This window comes from Pleurodeles waltl, chromosome 4_1, assembly GCF_031143425.1.
Source record: "Pleurodeles waltl isolate 20211129_DDA chromosome 4_1, aPleWal1.hap1.20221129, whole genome shotgun sequence".
Lineage (NCBI taxonomy): Eukaryota > Metazoa > Chordata > Amphibia > Caudata > Salamandridae > Pleurodeles > Pleurodeles waltl.
The window spans coordinates 39,750,475-39,774,534 of NC_090442.1; the positions used below are offsets into that span (position 1 = coordinate 39,750,475).

General features: G+C 42.6%; 9 non-coding genes across 9 annotated transcripts; all 9 read right to left on the minus strand.

Annotated features, from left to right (window-relative positions):
• Window positions 1-7,374: 7,374 nt before the first annotated feature.
• On the minus strand, window positions 7,375-7,447 carry TRNAR-UCG (transfer RNA arginine (anticodon UCG)). The gene has a single exon. It is a non-coding gene; the product is annotated as a tRNA-Arg (tRNA).
• Window positions 7,448-9,198: 1,751 nt separating this feature from the next.
• TRNAR-UCG (transfer RNA arginine (anticodon UCG)) lies at window positions 9,199-9,271 on the minus strand. The gene has a single exon. It is a non-coding gene; the product is annotated as a tRNA-Arg (tRNA).
• A 3,575-nt stretch (window positions 9,272-12,846) lies between these two features.
• Window positions 12,847-12,919, minus strand: TRNAR-UCG (transfer RNA arginine (anticodon UCG)). Its single transcript has one exon. It is a non-coding gene; the product is annotated as a tRNA-Arg (tRNA).
• A 1,751-nt stretch (window positions 12,920-14,670) lies between these two features.
• Window positions 14,671-14,743, minus strand: TRNAR-UCG (transfer RNA arginine (anticodon UCG)). The gene has a single exon. It is a non-coding gene; the product is annotated as a tRNA-Arg (tRNA).
• Window positions 14,744-16,495: 1,752 nt separating this feature from the next.
• Window positions 16,496-16,568, minus strand: TRNAR-UCG (transfer RNA arginine (anticodon UCG)). The gene has a single exon. It is a non-coding gene; the product is annotated as a tRNA-Arg (tRNA).
• Window positions 16,569-18,319: 1,751 nt separating this feature from the next.
• TRNAR-UCU (transfer RNA arginine (anticodon UCU)) lies at window positions 18,320-18,392 on the minus strand. Its single transcript has one exon. It is a non-coding gene; the product is annotated as a tRNA-Arg (tRNA).
• A 1,751-nt stretch (window positions 18,393-20,143) lies between these two features.
• TRNAR-UCG (transfer RNA arginine (anticodon UCG)) lies at window positions 20,144-20,216 on the minus strand. The gene has a single exon. It is a non-coding gene; the product is annotated as a tRNA-Arg (tRNA).
• Window positions 20,217-21,967: 1,751 nt separating this feature from the next.
• Window positions 21,968-22,040, minus strand: TRNAR-UCG (transfer RNA arginine (anticodon UCG)). The gene has a single exon. It is a non-coding gene; the product is annotated as a tRNA-Arg (tRNA).
• Window positions 22,041-23,791: 1,751 nt separating this feature from the next.
• TRNAR-UCG (transfer RNA arginine (anticodon UCG)) lies at window positions 23,792-23,864 on the minus strand. Its single transcript has one exon. It is a non-coding gene; the product is annotated as a tRNA-Arg (tRNA).
• Between the last annotated feature and the right edge of the window lie 196 nt (window positions 23,865-24,060).

Below are 24,060 nucleotides of genomic sequence, written 5' to 3' on the forward strand. Positions count from 1 at the left end.
TGGTTGCGATCTCTCAGCCTTCGTCAGCGATGCTGCGCGTCGTTTCTCCTGCTCCGGGCGTCGATTCTCCGGTCGCGTTTCCAGCGGCGTCGTTTCTCAGCTGCGGAGCCGGCGTCGCGTCGTTTTCTCAGCCGCGATCGGATTCGCGTCGATCTTTTCTCCGCACGGTGCTCGGTGCGTGTATTTTTGTCCTTAGGCTGCCAGCCTCTCCTTTCAGGGTCCCAGGAACTGGAAGGGCACCACAGAGCAGAGTAGGGGTCTCTCCAGAGACTCCAGGTGCTGGCAGGAAGAAGTCTTTGCTATCCCTGAGACTTCAACAACAGGAGGCAAGCTCTACATCAAGCCCTTGGAGATTTCTTCTTCAAGATGGAAGGCACACAAAGTCCAGTCTTTGCCCTCTTACTCAGGCAGAAGCAGCACTGCAGGAAAGCTCCACAAAGCACAGTCACAGGCAGGGCAGCACTTGTTCCTCAGCGATCAGCTCTTCTCCAGGCAGAGGTTCCCCTTTATTCCAGAAGTGTTTCTAAAGTTTGTAAGTTTGGGTGCCCTTCTTATACCCATTTTAGTCTTTGAAGTCACCTTCCTTCAAAGGGGACTCACACCTTCTTGTGAAATCCTGCCTTGCCCAGGCAAGGCCTCAGACACACACCAGGGGGCTGGAGACAGCATTGTCAGAGGCAGGCACAGTCCTTTCAGATGAGAGTGACCACTCCACCCCTCCCTCCTAGCAGAGATGGCTAATCAGGAATGCAGATCACACCCCAGCTCCCTTTGTGTCACTGTCTGGTGTGAGGTGAAAAACAACCCAACTGTCAAACTGACCCAGACAGGGAATCCACAAACAAGGCAGAGCCACAGAATGGTTTAAGCAAGAAAATGCTCACTTTCTAAAAGTGGCATTTCCAAACTCACAATCTCAAAATCAACTTTACTAAAAGATGTATTTTTAAATTGTGAGTTCAGGGATCCCAAACTCCACCTGTCCATCTACTCTCTAGGGGAATCTACACTTTAATCATATTTAAAGGTAGCCCCCATATTATCCTATGAGAGAGAGACAGACCTTGCAACAGTGAAAACGAAATTGGCAGTATTTCACTGTCAGGACATATAAACCACATTACTATATGTCCTACCTTATCCATACACTGCACCCTGCCCTTGGGGCTACCTAGGGCATACCTTAGGGGTGCCTTACATGTAAGGAAAGGGAAGGTTTAGGCCTGGCAAGTGGGTACACTTGCCAAGTCGACGTTACAGTGTAAAAATACACACACAGACACTGCAGTGGCAGGTCTGAGACATGATTACAGAGCTACTTATGTGGGTGGCACAACCAGTGCTGCAGGCCCACTAGTAGCATTTGATTTACAGGCCCTGGCACCTCTAGTGCACCTTACTAGGGACTTACTAGTAAATCAAATATGCCAATCATGGATAAACCACTTACATACAATTTAAACAGGAGAGCATATGCACTTTAGCACTGGTTAGCAGTGGTAAAGTGCTCAGAGTTGAAAAGCCAACAGCAACATGTCAGAAAAAAATAGGAGGCAGGAGGCGAAAAAGTCTGGGGATGACCCTGCATCAGCAAAAGTCCAACACGACCCCCTACCAGCCTAAAGCCAGGGGAGAACAATCAATACCTTGATGTACTTCCCTGATTGGGGCGATAGAACAGGGACCCAGGCCCACAACAGCAGGGGCATGTTCCAGTTCTACGCCTTCCTGACTCCAGTTGGATCCCTCTGTCCATACTCTCAGGGCCCACTAAGCTAACCCATGGGGAACCCTTCTCCACATCTACAGACACCATCTGTGCAACACCTAACTTTACTTTGCTCACAGATGTATTGCAATGGGCAGATAGTACCACCAGGGCCAACACAGTGGTGTTGCCCACTCCACCCCCGGGGTGTGACTCTCGTCCTCCCCCCCCCAGGGGCAACTCTGTCCACCAGGACAGCCAGCCACAGTGGCCCCAGACAACTGTCAGGGATGAGAGCCCGACCTCAGGCCTCTCTAACCACTGGGACTGTGGAGAGTGGGGGGTGGTAGCCCCAGGTGCCTGGCACCCTTTGACCACTCTCTCTTCCACCAGGTCAGGGATGTTAACCTGACCCTGGTCCTCCCCTCTGGGGCTCTGTACCCTCCCTGCAGAAGCGGCACCCCCAGAGTCAAAAACTGTCAGGGTGCTTGTAGAAGCAGTCCTGCACAATTCTTCCATCAGTGCAGGGATGTTAACCTGCAACTGATCCTCCAACCTGGGGTCTGTACCTTCAGGTTGGACTAGGGCCAGGGGTGAGGCTTCCCTCCCCCTGCCCTCTCTTCTGGGGTCCTGAACCACCCAACTAGGAGTGGCCCCCCCAGAAGACAACATGGTAGGGGCACTGTTAGCAGTAGCCCCTTCCTCCAGGTCAGGGGGGACACCCTTAACCTGGCCTCCCAATCCAGGGTCTGTACCCACAGACTGGATCACTGCCTGGCAAACCAGGGCTTCCTGGGGGGCATACCTACCCCCCACCAGGTCAGAGTTTACCCTCTGAACCTGGTCATCCAACCCAGGGTCACCACCCTGCGGTTGAACCACTGCCTGGCACACCAGGACTTCCTTGGGAGCACACTTACCCCCCATCAGGTCAGAGTTTACCCCCTGAACCTGATCATTCAACCCAGAGTCACCACCCTGCGGTTGAACCATTGCCTGGCACACCAGGACTTCCAGGGGGGCACACTTACCCCCCTCAAGGGACACACTGTCCCGAAGGGCCACACAAGAGTCTGGCTGGCGCAGGTCTCCTGACCTCTGCCCATCTGACAGAGTCTGGATTCCCCCCAACCCAGAAATGGTCTCACCAAGGTCATTCATGGGGGGCTCTGCTCTCAGAGCTGACCCCTGACCCTCCAGGTTCTCCACTGGGGTCCGCAACCCCCTCTCAACCCTCTGTCTGGACTTCTGCACCCCCTCACTAGGAGTGGTACTGCCAGACACCAGAACTGGTGGGACGCTGGCTACAGCCGCCCCCCCAAGTTCTCCTGACACTGTGGGGTCTCCCTCAACAGATGGCCCTATGGTACAGGCTAGGCTCCCCTCCTGGTGTTCCCGCAGGGAACCCTCCAGGACCTGGGACCGGATCTCGGGCACCTTGGGCCTCAACCCATCCCCATTCCCTCTCCTCTGAGACTGGACATGGGGTCCCTCACCCATCCCACTACACTGGGACCTACCTGGGACACTACAATCCTTCCCGACCTCACCTGGTTGGGAACTACCTAGACCACTCCTCTCAGGAGCACCCCCAAATGCCTCTTCAGACTCTCTGGTACTCACCCAGAAGTCTGCCTCCATTGTAAGCTCCCTGGGGTCAGAGAACTCACACTCCACCTGGTGTTGGCATAGCTCTGGAAAATAAGGACTAGACATATGCTCTCCAGCAATTACATCACTCAGCCCCTCACATGAATTAACCAAAGTACCCTTCACCCAACCATCCAGTGACTCTGCTTTGACAAAGCACCCCACATCACCCTCCTGAGACTGGTGAGACAGTACCTGACTGTCCCTGACACTCAACCCACACTCTTCTGGGATGTCTTCACACTCCATAACCAGGACTTCTACTTGGGGGGAACCCCTCTCCCTGTCACTCTCAACTAGAGTCAGTAGAGTGTCCCTCCCACCAGTAGGAATATGACTCCCCATGCCAGTTCCCCAATCCACCTCAGGGACCCTGTGCATCACTGGAGCTACCTCATACCCCTGAACCTCCTGGCGTGTGTTAACTCCCTCCTTCAAGTAGGGCACCACCTCTCTGGGCATGTGCACTTCTGCAGCATCACTGGATATACAATTGTTGCTGCCACCATTCCAGCTGGACTCAGCCCTCATGACTTCCAGCTCTTTCAATTTAAGCTCGTAAGCATAAATCATTTTTTTAATCTCTAAGTTCCTCCTCCTTTCTTCCAACTCCCAATTGAGCTTTTTCATCTCCCATTGGAACTCCCTCTCTGCCTGTCTGTCCTGTAACTCTTCAGGAGTCAGACCCTTGGGTGACACCCTGATACCCCTCCTGGGGACCCTCCCCCCAGGCGTAACAGGTTCCTCCACTACACCACTGTGTATCCTCTGCACTTCCCCACCCTTATTCTCCTCCTCTGTGTGCCCTCCAGCCTTCTTGATTGTCACCCAAGCCCTCTGTGCCTGTTGCAGCTCCCCCTCCCTGGTGGAGCTCTCAGTGGGACAGTCAAGATCTTTAAGGAACGGTTTCAATTGAGCAACTGAGTACTCCTTCAGTTTCTCCATTTTAAACACAGCTCCAGCTGTTGCATCTCCAGATTGAGACATGATGGTCACAAGTGCAAAGTTCCAAAAGGCAGAAAAAAATAATTTCCCAATGAAGTAAAAAGAATCAGTCAAGGGATCAGCAAAATCATGGAAGTAGAATAAAAAGAGTCCTTAAGAAAAAAATCAAAAGATCACCAAACAAGTAGTATGTGGTCACGTAGTGGTCTGAGATCAAAACAGTAGTGTACACTTAATTACTGTATGTCAAGTACAAATACAAGTCCAATCCCACCGCTGCCACCAATGTTAGAAATGGGGTCTTTGGTTGACAGTCAGGTTACCCCCTGTTCAAGCAAGGACCCTCACTCTAGTTAGGATAAAAGAGAATCACCCTCAGCTAACCCCTGCTTACCCCCTTGGTAGCTTGGCAGAGCAGTAGGCTTAACCTCAGAGTGCTGGGCGTAAAGTATTTGTACCAACACACACAGTAACTTAATGAAAACACTACAAAATGACACAACACCAGTTTAGAAAAATAGGAAATATTTATCTAGACAAAACAAGACCAAAACGACAAAAATCCAACATACACAAGTCAAGTTATGATTTTTTAAAGGTTTAAAATAAAAAGAGTCTTTAGGTAGTTGTAACACCACACTAGCGCTGCTAGCGTGAAAATGTACCTGGTTTGCGGCAAAAATAACCCCGCACGGGCGGTGTGCGTCGAAAATAACCCGGCACGGGTATATGCGTCGAAAACAGCTCGGCTCGGCGAGGCGCGTCGAAAAAGCCAGCCACGCGACGGTCCGAAGTCCCGCGGCGCTGGTTGCGATCTCTCAGCCTTCGTCAGCGATGCTGCGCGTCGTTTCTCCTGCTCCGGGCGTCGATTCTCCGGTCGCGTTTCCAGCGGCGTCGTTTCTCAGCTGCGGCGTCGCGTCGTTTTCTCAGCCGCGATCGGATTCGCGTCGATCTTTTCTCCGCACGGTGCTCGGTGCGTGTATTTTTGTCCTTAGGCTGCCAGCCTCTCCTTTCAGGGTCCCAGGAACTGGAAGGGCACCACAGAGCAGAGTAGGGGTCTCTCCAGAGACTCCAGGTGCTGGCAGGAAGAAGTCTTTGCTATCCCTGAGACTTCAACAACAGGAGGCAAGCTCTACATCAAGCCCTTGGAGATTTCTTCTTCAAGATGGAAGGCACACAAAGTCCAGTCTTTGCCCTCTTACTCAGGCAGAAGCAGCACTGCAGGAAAGCTCCACAAAGCACAGTCACAGGCAGGGCAGCACTTGTTCCTCAGCGATCAGCTCTTCTCCAGGCAGAGGTTCCCCTTTATTCCAGAAGTGTTTCTAAAGTTTGTAAGTTTGGGTGCCCTTCTTATACCCATTTTAGTCTTTGAAGTCACCTTCCTTCAAAGGGGACTCACACCTTCTTGTGAAATCCTGCCTTGCCCAGGCAAGGCCTCAGACACACACCAGGGGGCTGGAGACAGCATTGTCAGAGGCAGGCACAGTCCTTTCAGATGAGAGTGACCACTCCACCCCTCCCTCCTAGCAGAGATGGCTAATCAGGAATGCAGATCACACCCCAGCTCCCTTTGTGTCACTGTCTGGTGTGAGGTGAAAAACAACCCAACTGTCAAACTGACCCAGACAGGGAATCCACAAACAAGGCAGAGCCACAGAATGGTTTAAGCAAGAAAATGCTCACTTTCTAAAAGTGGCATTTCCAAACTCACAATCTCAAAATCAACTTTACTAAAAGATGTATTTTTAAATTGTGAGTTCAGGGATCCCAAACTCCACCTGTCCATCTACTCTCTAGGGGAATCTACACTTTAATCATATTTAAAGGTAGCCCCCATATTATCCTATGAGAGAGAGACAGACCTTGCAACAGTGAAAACGAAATTGGCAGTATTTCACTGTCAGGACATATAAACCACATTACTATATGTCCTACCTTATCCATACACTGCACCCTGCCCTTGGGGCTACCTAGGGCATACCTTAGGGGTGCCTTACATGTAAGGAAAGGGAAGGTTTAGGCCTGGCAAGTGGGTACACTTGCCAAGTCGACTTTACAGTGTAAAAATACACACACAGACACTGCAGTGGCAGGTCTGAGACATGATTACAGAGCTACTTATGTGGGTGGCACAACCAGTGCTGCAGGCCCACTAGTAGCATTTGATTTACAGGCCCTGGCACCTCTAGTGCACCTTACTAGGGACTTACTAGTAAATCAAATATGCCAATCATGGATAAACCACTTACATACAATTTAAACAGGAGAGCATATGCACTTTAGCACTGGTTAGCAGTGGTAAAGTGCTCAGAGTTGAAAAGCCAACAGCAACATGTCAGAAAAAAATAGGAGGCAGGAGGCGAAAAAGTCTGGGGATGACCCTGCATCAGCAAAAGTCCAACAATCAATATAACTACATCTCGAGACAGAAAGGAATTTAAAAAACAATCTGCCCATTTGAATAACCAGCAGAGATTTAAGGACGTACAAATTGGAATGTGACAATTTCAGAGTTCCTCATTCATAAGAAGTCTGTGAGATAGTATATCAGAAAGATCTCAAGTTTATAGCAAAAATGGTTGTAAGGGTGATTTATACCACACAATCGCAACTAGGTGCCTCAATCTGCAAGAGACCAGTCCTTGACAGATTACACAACTGGGGCAACAGCAAAGGCAGCAATTGTGTCAATCCTTTATGATTCTTCTCTAGTACTATACTTTTTCTGAGGGACAATTTGCATTATTCCTGGAGAAAATCATAGAGCTTCTACCCATGCATAGTTTCTGCTTTCTGCACGCACACACTCCCTGCACTGAGTCTACCCACAGTTCTGTTCGGAATGATTGTGCCATGACATATTGTTGTATACGTATTGCATATCCGTGGCATTTATGAAGAGGTACTTTGGTATGGCAGAAAGACAGAAAAGTAGCAATGCTGAAGGTATAACATGACTGATTGTGCAGTTTGCATTGGGCTTTCTTAATGAGTGAGAGTGAAATGATTATTGTAAGAGTGTATTTCCAGTTTGAATGTAAATATAAGTTGGGTGCTGTGACAAAAAGACTCGACCATGAAGGGACTCGAACCCTCAGTCTTCTGATCCGAAGTCAGACGCCTTATCCATTAGGCCACATGGTCACTGACGGCAATAAGTTTGGGTGTTTAGGGTTAGGTGGTATGAATGGATGTGGAACAGATCAATTACAGGTGCGCAGGACAGGATCCCATACCGTTCTTCATCTTCTTTCCATCAAAGGAGTTTTTTCAAACAATATCTAGATAATTTCCAAAGTTTCATATCTTATGATGTGATTTTTTGCCGTTAATCCTCCTTCTTCTTTTATTGAATACTCTGTTTTATGCTGCAATGGTATTTTTGGATTATTTGAAAAGAGAATGAAACTGCTTTGACAGTAGTTCAGACTTCCCATTTATTGACTTGCTAATTTGCTCCCTGAATTAGCTTATACAAGTGACATGAACAGGGCCTTGACCTAAGCACGTACCTGAAAGGCTGTCACCACCTCTGGAAATAAAATTCACAGCAGCTCAAAACATTAATTTTGAAAGAGAATATTTCAAGTGAGTCCAAGTTTAATTTCAATAAAGAAAGCTGTATAAAATGACACGCTGCGCATTTGGGTAACCAACATGACACTTTTCAGTGAAGAAGTGGAATGGTTCTGTTGCAATATACTATCACCCTGGCAAGCTGCTACGAGGAAGAGTAAACAATATGATTAGGTTTCAGCAAAAATGTATTAGTTCAGGGTGTGCACCTCAGATAGACTTAAACTTACACACCCTGGTCTGTGAGAGTAGTGCCCTATCCATTGCGGCATTGAGGGTAATCTGCAAGACAGAGTTCCAAAATCATCCTTTCATCTCAGTTCATGGCTACATACAGTATTTCTGCAGTCATTTGTTTCACTTTTCTGTCTTTAATTAAACTGACCATTTTAAACCTCCGGCACCCACCACTTCAATCTTACCGTTTTTGTGCTATCATAGGGCCTTGGAACTTTTGGCAAGTGGACAGAAGCAGTCAGAGAACCACATCACAATACATACTCCTTTGCCTGATACCTTTCACAACAAACTGCTCTTGGAAAAAGACGTTAACCGGTTCTTGCTCTCAGACAGACACAGAAAGCCTATCACCACCTCTACGAACATATTTCAATCAAACCAATATATATCATTCAACAATTATGCCTCTGTATCAATATAACTACAACTCGAGACAGAAAGGAATTTAAAAAACAATCTGCCCTTTTGAATAACCAGCATAGTTTTAAGGACGTACAAATTGGAATGTGACAATTTCAGAGTTCCTCATTCATAAGAAGTCTGTGAGATAGTATCCCAGAACGATCTCAAGTTTATAGCAAAAATGGTTGTAAGGGTGATTTTTACCACACAATTGCAACTAAGTGCCTCAATCTGCAAGAGACCAGTCCTTGACAGATTACACAACTGGGGCAACAGCAAAGGCAGCAATTGTGTCAATCGTTTATGATTCTTCTCTAGTACTATACTTTTTCTGAGGGACAATTTGCATTATTCCTGGAGAAAATCATAGAGCTTCTACCCATGCATAGTTTCTGCTTTCTGCACGCACACACTCCCTGCACTGAGTCTACCCACAGTTCTGTTCGGAATGATTGTGCCATGACATATTGTTGTATACGTATTGCATATCCGTGGCATTTATGAAGAGGTACTTTGGTATGGCAGAAAGACAGAAAAGTAGCAATGCTGAAGGTATAACATGACTGATTGTGCAGTTTGCATTGGCCTTTCTTAATGAGTGAGAGTGAAATGAGTATTGTAAGAGTGTGTTTCCAGTTTGTATGTAAAGATAAGTTGGGTGCTGTAACAAAAAGACTCAACCATGAAGGGACTCGAACCCTCAATCTTCTGATCCGAAGTCAGACGCCTTATCCATTAGGCCACATGGTCACTGACTGCAATATGTTTGGGTGTTTAGTGTTAGGTGGTATGAATGGATGTGGAACATATCAATTACAGGTGCGCAGGACAGGATCCCATACCGTTCTTCATCTTCTTTCCATCAAAGGAGTTTTTTCAAACAATATCTAGATAATTTCCAACGTTTCATATCTTATGATGTGCTTTTTTGCCGTTAATCCTCCTTCTTCTTTTATTGAATACTCTGTTTTATGCTGCAATGGTATTTTTGGATTATTTGAAAAGAGAATGAAACTGCTTTGACAGTAGTTCAGACTTCCCATTTCTTGACTTGCTAATTTGCTCCCTGAATTAACTTATACAAGTGACATGAACAGGGCCTTGACCTAAGCACGTACCTGAAAGCCTGTCACCACCTCTAGAAATAAAATTCACAGCAGCTCAAAACATTCATTTTGAAAGAGAATATTTCAAGTGAGTCCAAGTTTAATTTCAATAAAGAAAGTTGTATAAAATGACACGCTGCACATTTGGGTAACCAGCATGACTCTTTTCAGTGAAGAAGTGGAATCGTTCTGTTGCAATATACTATCACCCTGGCAAGCTGCTACGAGGAAGAGTAAACAATATGATTAGGTTTCAGCAAAAATGTATTAGTTCAGGGTGTGCACCTCCGATAGACTTAAACTTACACACCCTGGTCTGTGAGAGTAGTGCCCTATCCATTGCGGCATTGAGGGTAATCTGCAAGACAGAGTTCCAAAATCATCCTTTCATCTCAGTTCATGGCCCCATACAGTATTTCTGCAGTCATTCGTTTCACTTTTCTGTCTTTAATTAAACTGACCATTTTAAACCTCCGGCACACACCACTTCAATCTTACAGTTTTTGTGCTATCAGAGGACCTTGGAACTTTTGGCAAGTGGACAGAAGCAGTCAGAGAACCACATCACAATACATACTCCTTTGTCTGATACCTTTCACAACAAACTGCTCTTGGAAAAAGACGTTAACCGGTCCTTGCTCTCAGACAGACACAGAAAGCCTATCACCACCTCTACGAACATATTTCAATCAAACCAATATATATCATTCAATAATTATGCCTCTGGATCAATATAACTACATCTCGAGACAGAAAGGAATTTAAAAAACAATCTGCCCATTTGAATAACCAGCAGAGTTTTAAGGACGTACAAATTGGAATGTGACAATTTCAGAGTTCCTCATTCATAAAAAGTCTGTGAGATAGTATATCAGAAAGATCTCAAGTTTATAGCAAAAATGGTTGTAAGGGTGATTTATACCACACAATCGCAACTAGGTGCCTCAATCTGCAAGAGACCAGTCCCTGACAGATTACACAACTGGGGCAACAGCAAAGGCAGCAATTGTGTCAATCCTTTATGATTCTTCTCTAGTACTATACTTTTTCTGAGGGACAATTTGCATTATTCCTGGAGAAAATCATAGAGCTTCTACCCATGCATAGTTTCTGCTTTCTGCACGCACACACTCCCTGCAATGAATCTACCCACAGTTCTGTTCAGAATGATTGCGCCATGTCATATTGTTGTATACGTATTGCATATCCGTGGCATTTATGAAGAGGTACTTTGGTATGGCAGAAAGACAGAAAAGTAGCAATGCTGAAGGCATAACGTGACTGATTGTGCAGTTTGCATTGGGCTTTCTTAATGAGTGAGAGTGAAAGGAGTATTGTAAGAGTGTGTTTCCAGTTTGTATGTAAAGATAAGTTGGGTGCTGTGAGAAAAAGACTCAACCATGAAGGGACTCGAACCCTCAATCTTCTGATCGGAAGTCAGACACCTTATCCATTAGGCCACATGGTCACTGACTGCAATATGTTTGGGTGTTTAGGGTTAGGTGGTATGAATGGATGTGGAACATATCAATTACAGGTGCGCAGGACAGGATCCCATACCGTTCTTCATCTTCTTTCCATCAAAGGAGTTTTTTCAAACAATATCTAGATAATTTCCAAAGTTTCATATCTTATGCTGTGCTTTTTTGCCGTTAATCCTCCTTCTTCTTTTATTGAATACTCTGTTTTATGCTGCAATGGTATTTTTGGATTATTTGAAAAGAGAATGAAACTGCTTTGACAGTAGTTCAGACTTCCCATTTATTGACTTGCTAATTTGCTCCCTGAATTAGCTTATACAAGTGACATGAACAGGGCCTTGACCTAAGCACGTACCTGAAAGCCTGTCACCACCTCTAGAAATAAAATTCACAGCAGCTCAAAACATTTATTTTGAAAGAGAATATTTCAAGTGAGTCCAAGTTTAATTTCAATAAAGAAAGTTGTATAAAATGACACGCTGCACATTTGGGTAACCAGCATGACTCTTTTCAGTGAAGAAGTGGAATGGTTCTGTTGCAATATACTATCACCCTGGCAAGCTGCTACGAGGAAGAGTAAACAATATGATTAGGTTTCAGCAAAAATGTATTAGTTCAGGGTGTGCACCTCCGATAGACTTAAACTTACACACCCTGGTCTGTGAGAGTAGTGCCCTATCCATTGCGGCATTGAGGGTAATCTGCAAGACAGAGTTCCAAAATCATCCTTTCATCTCAGTTCATGGCCACATACAGTATTTCTGCAGACATTCGTTTCACTTTTCTGTCTTTAATTAAACTGACCATTTTAAACCTCCGGCACACACCACTTCAATCTTACAGTTTTTGTGCTATCATAGGACCTTGGAACTTTTGGCAAGTGGACAGAAGCAGTCAGAGAACCACATCACAATACATACTCCTTTGTCTGATACCTTTCACAACAAACTGCTCTTGGAAAAAGACGTTAACCGGTCCTTGCTCTCAGACAGACACAGAAAGCCTATCACCACCTCTACGAACATATTTCAATCAAACCAATATACATCATTCAACAATTATGCCTCTGTATCAATATAACTACAACTCGAGACAGAAAGGAATTTAAAAAACAATCTGCCCTTTTGAATAACCAGCATAGTTTTAAGGACGTACAAATTGGAATGTGACAATTTCAGAGTTCCTCATTCATAAGAAGTCTGTGAGATAGTATCTCAGAAAGATCTCAAGTTTATAGCAAAAATGGTTGTAAGGGTGATTTTTACCACACAATTGCAACTAAGTGCCTCAATCTGCAAGAGACCAGTCCTTGACAGATTACACAACTGGGGCAACAGCAAAGGCAGCAATTGTGTCAATCGTTTATGATTCTTCTCTAGTACTATACTTTTTCTGAGGGACAATTTGCATTATTCCTGGAGAAAATCATAGAGCTTCTACCCATGCATAGTTTCTGCTTTCTGCACGCACACACTCCCTGCAATGAATCTACCCACAGTTCTGTTCAGAATGATTGCGCCATGTCATATTGTTGTATACGTATTGCATATCCGTGGCATTTATGAAGAGGTACTTTGGTATGGCAGAAAGACAGAAAAGTAGCAATGCTGAAGGCATAACGTGACTGATTGTGCAGTTTGCATTGGGCTTTCTTAATGAGTGAGAGTGAAAGGAGTATTGTAAGAGTGTGTTTCCAGTTTGTATGTAAAGATAAGTTGGGTGCTGTGAGAAAAAGACTCAACCATGAAGGGACTCGAACCCTCAATCTTCTGATCCGAAGTCAGACGCCTTATCCATTAGGCCACATGGTCACTGACTGCAATAAGTTTGGGTGTTTAGGGTTAGGTGGTATGAATGGATGTGGAACATATCAATTACAGGTGCGCAGGACAGGATCCCATACCGTTCTTCATCTTCTTTCCATCAAAGGAGTTTTTTCAAACAATATCTAGATAATTTCCAAAGTTTCATATCTTATGATGTGCTTTTTTGCCGTTAATCCTCCTTCTTCTTTTATTGAATACTCTGTTTTATGCTGCAATGGTATTTTTGGATTATTTGAAAAGAGAATGAAACTGCTTTGACAGTAGTTCAGACTTCCCATTTATTGACTTGCTAATTTGCTCCCTGAATTAGCTTATACAAGTGACATGAACAGGGCCTTGACCTAAGCACGTACCTGAAAGCCTGTCACCACCTCTAGAAATAAAATTCACAGCAGCTCAAAACATTCATTTTGAAAGAGAATATTTCAAGTGAGTCCAAGTTTAATTTCAATAAAGAAAGTTGTATAAAATGACACGCTGCACATTTGGGTAACCAGCATGACTCTTTTCAGTGAAGAAGTGGAATGGTTCTGTTGCAATATACTATCACCCTGGCAAGCTGCTACGAGGAAGAGTAAACAATATGATTAGGTTTCAGCAAAAATGTATTAGTTCAGGGTGTGCACCTCCGATAGACTTAAACTTACACACCCTGGTCTGTGAGAGTAGTGCCCTATCCATTGCGGCATTGAGGGTAATCTGCAAGACAGAGTTCCAAAATCATCCTTTCATCTCAGTTCATGGCCACATACAGTATTTCTGCAGTCATTCGTTTCACTTTTCTGTCTTTAATTAAACTGACCATTTTAAACCTCCGGCACACACCACTTCAATCTTACAGTTTTTGTGCTATCATAGGACCTTGGAACTTTTGGCAAGTGGACAGAAGCAGTCAGAGAACCACATCACAATACATACTCCTTTGTCTGATACCTTTCACAACAAACTGCTCTTGGAAAAAGACGTTAACCGGTCCTTGCTCTCAGACAGACACAGAAAGCCTATCACCACCTCTACGAACATATTTCAATCAAACCAATATATATCATTCAATAATTATGCCTCTGTATCAATATAACTACATCTCGAGACAGAAAGGAATTTAAAAAACAATCTGCCCATTTGAATAACCAGCAGAGTTTTAAGGACGTACAAATTGGAATGTGACAATTTCAGAGTTCCTCATTCATAAGAAGTCTGTGAGATAGTATATCAGAAAGATCTCAAGTTTATAGCAAAAATGGTTGTAAGGGTGATTTATACCACACAATCGCAACTAGGTGCCTCAATGTGCAAGAGACCAGTCCTTGACAGATTACACAACTGGGGCAACAGCAAAGGCAGCAATTGTGTCAATCCTTTATGATTCTTCTCTAGTACTATACTTTTTCTGAGGGACAATTTGCATTATTCCTGGAGAAAATCATAGAGCTTCTACCCATGCATAGTTTCTGCTTTCTGCACGCACACACTCCCTGCAATGAATCTACCCACAGTTCTGTTCAGAATGATTGCGCCATGTCATATTGTTGTATACGTATTGCATATCCGTGGCATTTATGAAGAGGTACTTTGGTATGGCAGAAAGACAGAAAAGTAGCAATGCTGAAGGCATAACGTGACTGATTGTGCAGTTTGCATTGGGCTTTCTTAATGAGTGAGAGTGAAAGGAGTATTGTAAGAGTGTGTTTCCAGTTTGTATGTAAAGATAAGTTGGGTGCTGTGAGAAAAAGACTTAACCATGAAGGGACTCGAACCCTCAATCTTCTGATCCGAAGTCAGACGCCTTATCCATTAGGCCACATGCTCACTGACTGCAATAAGTTTGGGTGTTTAGGGTTAGGTGGTATGAATGGATGTGGAACATATCAATTACAGGTGCGCAGGACAGGATCCCATACCGTTCTTCATCTTCTTTCCATCAAAGGAGTTTTTTCAAACAATATCTAGATAATTTCCAAAGTTTCATATCTTATGATGTGCTTTTTTGCCGTTAATCCTCCTTCTTCTTTTATTGAATACTCTGTTTTATGCTGCAATGGTATTTTTGGATTATTTGAAAAGAGAATGAAACTGCTTTGACAGTAGTTCAGACTTCCCATTTATTGACTTGCTAATTTGCTCCCTGAATTAGCTTATACAAGTGACATGAACAGGGCCTTGACCTAAGCACGTACCTGAAAGGCTGTCACCACCTCTGGAAATAAAATTCACAGCAGCTCAAAACATTCATTTTGAAAGAGAATATTTCAAGTGAGTCCAAGTTTAATTTCAATAAAGAAAGCTGTATAAAATGACACGCTGCACATTTGGGTAACCAACATGACACTTTTCAGTGAAGAAGTGGAATGGTTCTGTTGCAATATACTATCACCCTGGCAAGCTGCTACGAGGAAGAGTAAACAATATGATTAGGTTTCAGCAAAAATGTATTAGTTCAGGGTGTGCACCTCAGATAGACTTAAACTTACACACCCTGGTCTGTGAGAGTAATGCCCTATCCATTGCGGCATTGAGGGTAATCTGCAAGACAGAGTTCCAAAATCATCCTTTCATCTCAGTTCATGGCTACATACAGTATTTCTGCAGTCATTCGTTTCACTTTTCTGTCTTTAATTAAACTGACCATTTTAAACCTCCGGCACCCACCACTTCAATCTTACCGTTTTTGTGCTATCATAGGGCCTTGGAACTTTTTATCAAGTGGACAGAAGCAGTCAGAGAACCACATCACAATACATACTCCTTTGCCTGATACCTTTCACAACAAACTGCTCTTGGAAAAAGACGTTAACCGGTTCTTGCTCTCAGACAGACACAGAAAGCCTATCACCACCTCTACGAACATATTTCAATCAAACCAATATATATCATTCAACAATTATGCCTCTGTATCAATATAACTACAACTCGAGACAGAAAGGAATTTAAAAAACAATCTGCCCTTTTGAATAACCAGCATAGTTTTAAGGACGTACAAATTGGAATGTGACAATTTCAGAGTTCCTCATTCATAAGAAGTCTGTGAGATAGTATCTCAGAAAGATCTCAAGTTTATAGCAAAAATGGTTGTAAGGGTGATTTTTACCACACAATTGCAACTAAGTGCCTCAATCTGCAAGAGACCAGTCCTTGACAGATTACACAACTGGGGCAACAGCAAAGGCAGCAATTGTGTCAATCGTTTATGATTCTTCTCTAGTACTATACTTTTTCTGAGGGACAATTTGCATTATTCCTGGAGAAAATCATAGAGCTTCTACCCATGCATAGTTTCTGCTTTCTGCACGCACACACTCCCTGCAATGAATCTACCCACAGTTCTGTTCAGAATGATTGCGCCATGTCATATTGTTGTATACGTATTGCATATCCGTGGCATTTATGAAGAGGTACTTTGGTATGGCAGAAAGACAGAAAAGTAGCAATGCTGAAGGCATAACGTGACTGATTGTGCAGTTTGCATTGGGCTTTCTTAATGAGTGAGAGTGAAAGGAGTATTGTAAGAGTGTGTTTCCAGTTTGTATGTAAAGATAAGTTGGGTGCTGTGAGAAAAAGACTCAACCATGAAGGAACTCGAACCCTCAATCTTCTGATCCGAAGTCAGACGCCTTATCCATTAGGCCACATGGTCACTGACTGCAATAAGTTTGGGTGTTTAGGGTTAGGTGGTATGAATGGATGTGGAACATATCAATTACAGGTGCGCAGGACAGGATCCCATACCGTTCTTCATCTTCTTTCCATCAAAGGAGTTTTTTCAAACAATATCTAGATAATTTCCAAAGTTTCATATCTTATGATGTGCTTTTTTGCCGTTAATCCTCCTTCTTCTTTTATTGAATACTCTGTTTTATGCTGCAATGGTATTTTTGGATTATTTGAAAAGAGAATGAAACTGCTTTGACAGTAGTTCAGACTTCCCATTTATTGACTTGCTAATTTGCTCCCTGAATTAGCTTGTACAAGTGCCATGAACAGGGCCTTGACCTAAGCACGTACCTGAAAGCCTGTCACCACCTCTAGAAATAAAATTCACAGCAGCTCAAAACATTCATTTTGAAAGAGAATATTTCAAGTGAATCCAAGTTTAATTTCAATAAAGAAAGTTGTATAAAATGACACGCTGCACATTTGGGTAACCAGCATGACTCTTTTCAGTGAAGAAGTGGAATGGTTCTGTTGCAATATACTATCACCCTGGGAAGCTGCTACGAGGAAGAGTAAACAATATGATTAGGTTTCAGCAAAAATGTATTAGTTCAGGGTGTGCACCTCCGATAGACTTAAACTTACACACCCTGGTCTGTGAGAGTAGTGCCCTATCCATTGCGGCATTGAGGGTAATCTGCAAGACAGAGTTCCAAAATCATCCTTTCATCTCAGTTCATGGCCACATACAGTATTTCTGCAGTCATTCGTTTCACTTTTCTGTCTTTAATTAAACTGACCATTTTAAACCTCCGGCACACACCACTTCAATCTTACAGTTTTTGTGCTATCATAGGACCTTGGAACTTTTGGCAAGTGGACAGAAGCAGTCAGAGAACCACATCACAATACATACTCCTTTGTCTGATACCTTTCACAACAAACTGCTCTTGGAAAAAGACGTTAACCTGTCCTTGCTCTCAGACAGACACAGAAAGCCTGTCACCACCTCTACGAACATATTTCAATCAAACCAATATATATCATTCAATAATTATGCCTCTGTATCAATATAACTACATCTCGAGACAGAAAGGAATTTAAAAAACAATCTGCCCATTTGAATAACCAGCAGAGTTTTAAGGACGTACAAATTGGAATGTGACAATTTCAGAGTTCCTCATTCATAAGAAGTCTGTGAGATAGTATATCAGAAAGATCTCAAGTTTATAGCAAAAATGGTTGTAAGGGTGATTTATACCACACAATCGCAACTAGGTGCCTCAATCTGCAAGAGACCAGTCCTTGACAGATTACACAACATGGGCAACAGCAAAGGCAGCAATTGTGTCAATCCTTTATGATTCTTCTCTAGTACTATACTTTTTCTGAGGGACAATTTGCATTATTCCTGGAGAAAATCATAGAGCTTCTACCCATGCATAGTTTCTGCTTTCTGCACGCACACACTCCCTGCAATGAATCTACCCACAGTTCTGTTCAGAATGATTGCGCCATGTCATATTGTTGTATACGTATTGCATATCCGTGGCATTTATGAAGAGGTACTTTGGTATGGCAGAAAGACAGAAAAGTAGCAATGCTGAAGGCATAACGTGACTGATTGTGCAGTTTGCATTGGGCTTTCTTAATGAGTGAGAGTGAAAGGAGTATTGTAAGAGTGTGTTTCCAGTTTGTATGTAAAGATAAGTTGGGTGCAGTGAGAAAAAGACTCAACCATGAAGGGACTCGAACCCTCAATCTTCTGATCAGAAGTCAGACACCTTATCCATTAGGCCACATGGTCACTGACTGCAATATGTTTGGGTGTTTAGGGTTAGGTGGTATGAATGGATGTGGAACATATCAATTACAGGTGCGCAGGACAGGATCCCATACCGTTCTTCATCTTCTTTCCATCAAAGGAGTTTTTTCAAACAATATCTAGATAATTTCCAAAGTTTCATATCTTATGCTGTGCTTTTTTGCCGTTAATCCTCCTTCTTCTTTTATTGAATACTCTGTTTTATGCTGCAATGGTATTTTTGGATTATTTGAAAAGAGAATGAAACTGCTTTGACAGTAGTTCAGACTTCCCATTTATTGACTTGCTAATTTGCTCCCTGAATTAGCTCATACAAGTGACATGAACAGGGCCTTGACCTAAGCACGTACCTGAAAGCCTGTCACCACCTCTAGAAATAAAATTCACAGCAGCTCAAAACATTCATTTTGAAAGAGAATATTTCAAGTGAGTCCAAGTTTAATTTCAATAAAGAAAGTTGTATAAAATGACACGCTGCACATTTGGGTAACCAGCATGACTCTTTTCAGTGAAGAAGTGGAATGGTTCTGTTGCAATATACTATCACCCTGGCAAGCTGCTACGAGGAAGAGTAAACAATATGATTAGGTTTCAGCAAAAATTTATTAGTTCAGGGTGTGCACCTCTGATAGACTTAAACTTACACACCGTGGTCTGTGAGAGTAGTGCCCTATCCATTGCGGCATTGAGGGTAATCTGCAAGACAGAGTTCCAAAATCATCCTTTCATCTCAGTTCATGGCCACATACAGTATTTCTGCAGTCATTCGTTTCACTTTTCTGTCTTTAATTAAACTGACCATTTTAAACCTCCGGCACACACCACTTCAATCTTACAGTTTTTGTGCTATCATAGGGCCATGGAACTTTTGGCAAGTGGACAGAAGCAGTCAGAGAACCACATCACAATACATACTCCTTTGTCTGATACCTTTCACAACAAACTGCTCTTGGAAAAAGACGTTAACCGGTCCTTGCTCTCAGACAGACACAGAAAGCCTATCACCACCTCTACGAACATATTTCAATCAAACCAATATATATCATTCAATAATTATGCCTCTGTATCAATATAACTACAACTCGAGACAGAAAGGAATTTAAAAAACAATCTGCCCATTTGAATAACCAGCAGAGTTTTAAGGACGTACAAATTGGAATGTGACAATTTCAGAGTTCCTCATTCATAAGAAGTCTGTGAGATAGTATCTCAGAAAGATCTCAAGTTTATAGCAAAAATGGTTGTAAGGGTGATTTATACCACACAATCGCAACTAGGGGCCTCAATCTGCAAGAGACCAGTCCTTGACAGATTACACAACTGGGGCAACAGCAAAGGCAGCAATTGTGTCAATCCTTTATGATTCTTCTCTAGTACTATACTTTTTCTGAGGGACAATTTGCATTATTCCTGGAGAAAATCATAGAGCTTCTACCCATGCATAGTTTCTGCTTTCTGCACGCACACACTCCCTGCACTGAGTCTACCCACAGTTCTGTTCGGAATGATTGTGCCATGACATATTGTTGTATACGTATTGCATATCCGTGGCATTTATGAAGAGGTACTTTGGTATGGCAGAAAGACAGAAAAGTAGCAATGCTGAAGGTATAACGTGACTGATTGTGCAGTTTGCATTGGGCTTTCTTAATTAGTGAGAGTGAAAGGAGTATTGTAAGAGTGCGTTTCCAGTTTGTATGTAAAGATAAGTTGGGTGCTGTGAGAAAAAGACTCAACCATGAAGGGACTCGAACCCTCAATCTTCTGACCCGAAGTCAGACGCCTTATCCATTAGGCCACATGGTCACTGACTGCAATAAGTTTGGGTGTTTAGGGTTAGGTGGTATGAATGGATGTGGAACATATCAATTACAGGTGCGCAGGACAGGATCCCATACCGTTCTTCATCTTCTTTCCATCAAAGGAGTTTTTTCAAACAATATCTAGATAATTTCCAAAGTTTCATATCTTATGATGTGCTTTTTTGCCGTTAATCCTCCTTCTTCTTTTATTGAATACTCTGTTTTATGCTGCAATGGTATTTTTGGATTATTTGAAAAGAGAATGAAACTGCTTTGACAGTAGTCCAGACTTCCCATTTATTGACTTGCTAATTTTCTCCCTGAATTAGCTTATAGAAGTGACATGAACAGGGCCTTGACCTAAGCACGTACCTGAAAGGCTGTCACCACCTCTGGAAATAAAATTCACAGCAGCTCAAAACATTCATTTTGAAAGAGAATATTTCAAGTGAGTCCAAGTTTAATTTCAATAAAGAAAGCTGTATAAAATGACACGCTGCACATTTGGGTAACCAACATGACACTTTTCAGTGAAGAAGTGGAATGGTTCTGTTGCAATATACTATCACCCTGGCAAGCTGCTACGAGGAAGAGTAAACAATATGATTAGGTTTCAGCAAAAATGTATTAGTTCAGGGTGTGCACCTCAGATAGACTTAAACTTACACACCCTGGTCTGTGAGAGTAGTGCCCTATCCATTGCGGCATTGAGGGTAATCTGCAAGACAGAGTTCCAAAATCATCCTTTCATCTCAGTTCATGGCTACATACAGTATTTCTGTAGTCATTCGTTTCACTTTTCTGTCTTTAATTAAACTGACCATTTTAAACCTCCGGCACCCACCACTTCAATCTTACCGTTTTTGTGCTATCATAGGGCCTTGGAACTTTTGGCAAGTGGACAGAAGCAGTCAGAGAACCACATCACAATACATACTCCTTTGCCTGATACCTTTCACAACAAACTGCTCTTGGAAAAAGACGTTAACCGGTTCTTGCTCTCAGACAGACACAGAAAGCCTATCACCACCTCTACGAACATATTTCAATCAAACCAATATATATCATTCAACAATTATGCCTCTGTATCAATATAACTACAACTCGAGACAGAAAGGAATTTAAAAAACAATCTGCCCTTTTGAATAACCAGCATAGTTTTAAGGACGTACAAATTGGAATGTGACAATTTCAGAGTTCCTCATTCATAAGAAGTCTGTGAGATAGTATCTCAGAAAGATCTCAAGTTTATAGCAAAAATGGTTGTAAGGGTGATTTTTACCACACAATTGCAACTAAGTGCCTCAATCTGCAAGAGACCAGTCCTTGACAGATTACACAACTGGGGCAACAGCAAAGGCAGCAATTGTGTCAATCGTTTATGATTCTTCTCTAGTACTATACTTTTTCTGAGGGACAATTTGCATTATTCCTGGAGAAAATCATAGAGCTTCTACCCATGCATAGTTTCTGCTTTCTGCACGCACACACTCCCTGCACTGAGTCTACCCACAGTTCTGTTCGGAATGATTGTGCCATGACATATTGTTTTATACGTATTGCATATCCGTGGCATTTATGAAGAGGTACTTTGGTATGGCAGAAAGACAGAAAAGTAGCAATGCTGAAGGTATAACATGACTGATTGTGCAGTTTGCATTGGGCTTTCTTAATGAGTGAGAGTGAAATGAGTATTGTAAGAGTGTATTTCCAGTTTGTATGTAAAGATAAGTTGGGTGCTGTTACAAAAAGACTCAACCATGAAGGGACTCGAACCCTCAATCTTCTGATCCGAAATCAGACGCCTTATTCATTAGGCCACATGGTCACTGACTGCAATATGTTTGGGTGTTTAGGGTTAGGTGGTATGAATGGATGTGGAACATATCAATTACAGGTTCGCAGGACAGGATCCCATACCGTTCTTCATCTTCTTTCCATCAAAGGAGTTTTTTCAAACAATATCTAGATAATTTCCAAAGTTTCATATCTTATGATGTGCTTTTTTGCCGTTAATCCTCCTTCTTCTTTTATTGAATACTCTGTTTTATGCTGCAATGGTATTTTTGGATTATTTGAAAAGAGAATGAAACTGCTTTGACAGTAGTTCAGACTTCCCATTTCTTGACTTGCTAATTTGCTCCCTGAATTAGCTTGTACAAGTGACATGAACAGGGCCTTGACCTAAGCACGTACCTGAAAGCCTGTCACCACCTCTAGAAATAAAATTCACAGCAGCTCAAAACATTCATTTTGAAAGAGAATATTTCAAGTGAGACCAAGTTTAATTTCAATAAAGAAAGTTGTATAAAATGACACGCTGCACATTTGGGTAACCAGCATGACTCTTTTCAGTGAAGAAGTGGAATGGTTCTGTTGCAATATACTATCACCCTGGCAAGCTGCTACGAGGAAGAGTAAACAATATGATTAGGTTTCAGCAAAAATGTATTAGTTCAGGGTGTGCACCTCCGATAGACTTAAACTGACACACCCTGGTCTGTGAGAGTAGTGCCCTATCCATTGCGGCATTGAGGGTAATCTGCAAGACAGAGTTCCAAAATCATCCTTTCATCTCAGTTCATGGCCACATACAGTATTTCTGCAGTCATTCGTTTCACTTTTCTGTCTTTAATTAAACTGACCATTTTAAACCTCCGGCACACACCACTTCAATCTTACAGTTTTTGTGCTATCATAGGACCTTGGAACTTTTGGCAAGTGGACAGAAGCAGTCAGAGAACCACATCACAATACATACTCCTTTGTCTGATACCTTTCACAACAAACTGCTCTTGGAAAAAGACGTTAACCGGTCCTTGCTCTCAGACAGACACAGAAAGCCTATCACCACCTCTACGAACATATTTCAATCAAACCAATATATATCATTCAATAATTATGCCTCTGTATCAATATAACTACAACTCGAGACAGAAAGGAATTTAAAAAACAATCTGCCCATTTGAATAACCAGCAGAGTTTTAAGGACGTACAAATTGGAATGTGACAATTTCAGAGTTCCTCATTCATAAGAAGTCTGTGAGATAGTATCTCAGAAAGATCTCAAGTTTATAGCAAAAATGGTTGTAAGGGTGATTTTTACCACACAATTGCAACTAGGTGCCTCAATCTGCAAGAGACCAGTCCTTGACAGATTGCACAACTGGGGCAACAGCAAAGGCAGCAATTGTGTCAATCCTTTATGATTCTTCTCTAGTACTATACTTTTTCTGAGGGACAATTTGCATTATTCCTGGAGAAAATCATAGAGCTTCTACCCATGCATAGTTTCTGCTTTCTGCACGCACACACTCCCTGCACTGAATCTACCCACAGTTCTGTTCAGAATGTTTGTGCCATGTCATATTGTTGTATACGTATTGCATATCCGTGGCATTTATGAAGAGGTACTTTGGTATGGCAGAAAGACAGAAAAGTAGCAATGCTGAAGGCATAACATGACTGATTGTGCAGTTTGCATTGGGCTTTCTTAATGAGTGAGAGTGAAAGGAGTATTTTAAGAGTGTGTTTCCAGTTTGTATGTAAAGATAAGTTGGGTGCTGTGAGAAAAAGAATCAACCATGAAGGGACTCGAACCCTCAATCTTCTGATCCGAAGTCAGACGCCTTATCCATTAGGCCACATGGTCACTGACTGCATTATGTTTGGGTGTTTAGGGTTAGGTGGTATGAATGGATGTGGAACATATCAATTACAGGTGCGCAGGACAGGATCCCATACCGTTCTTCATCTTCTTTCCATCAAAGGAGTTTTTTCAAACAATATCTAGATAATTTCCAAAGTTTCATATCTTATGATGTGCTTTTTTGCCGTTAATCCTCCTT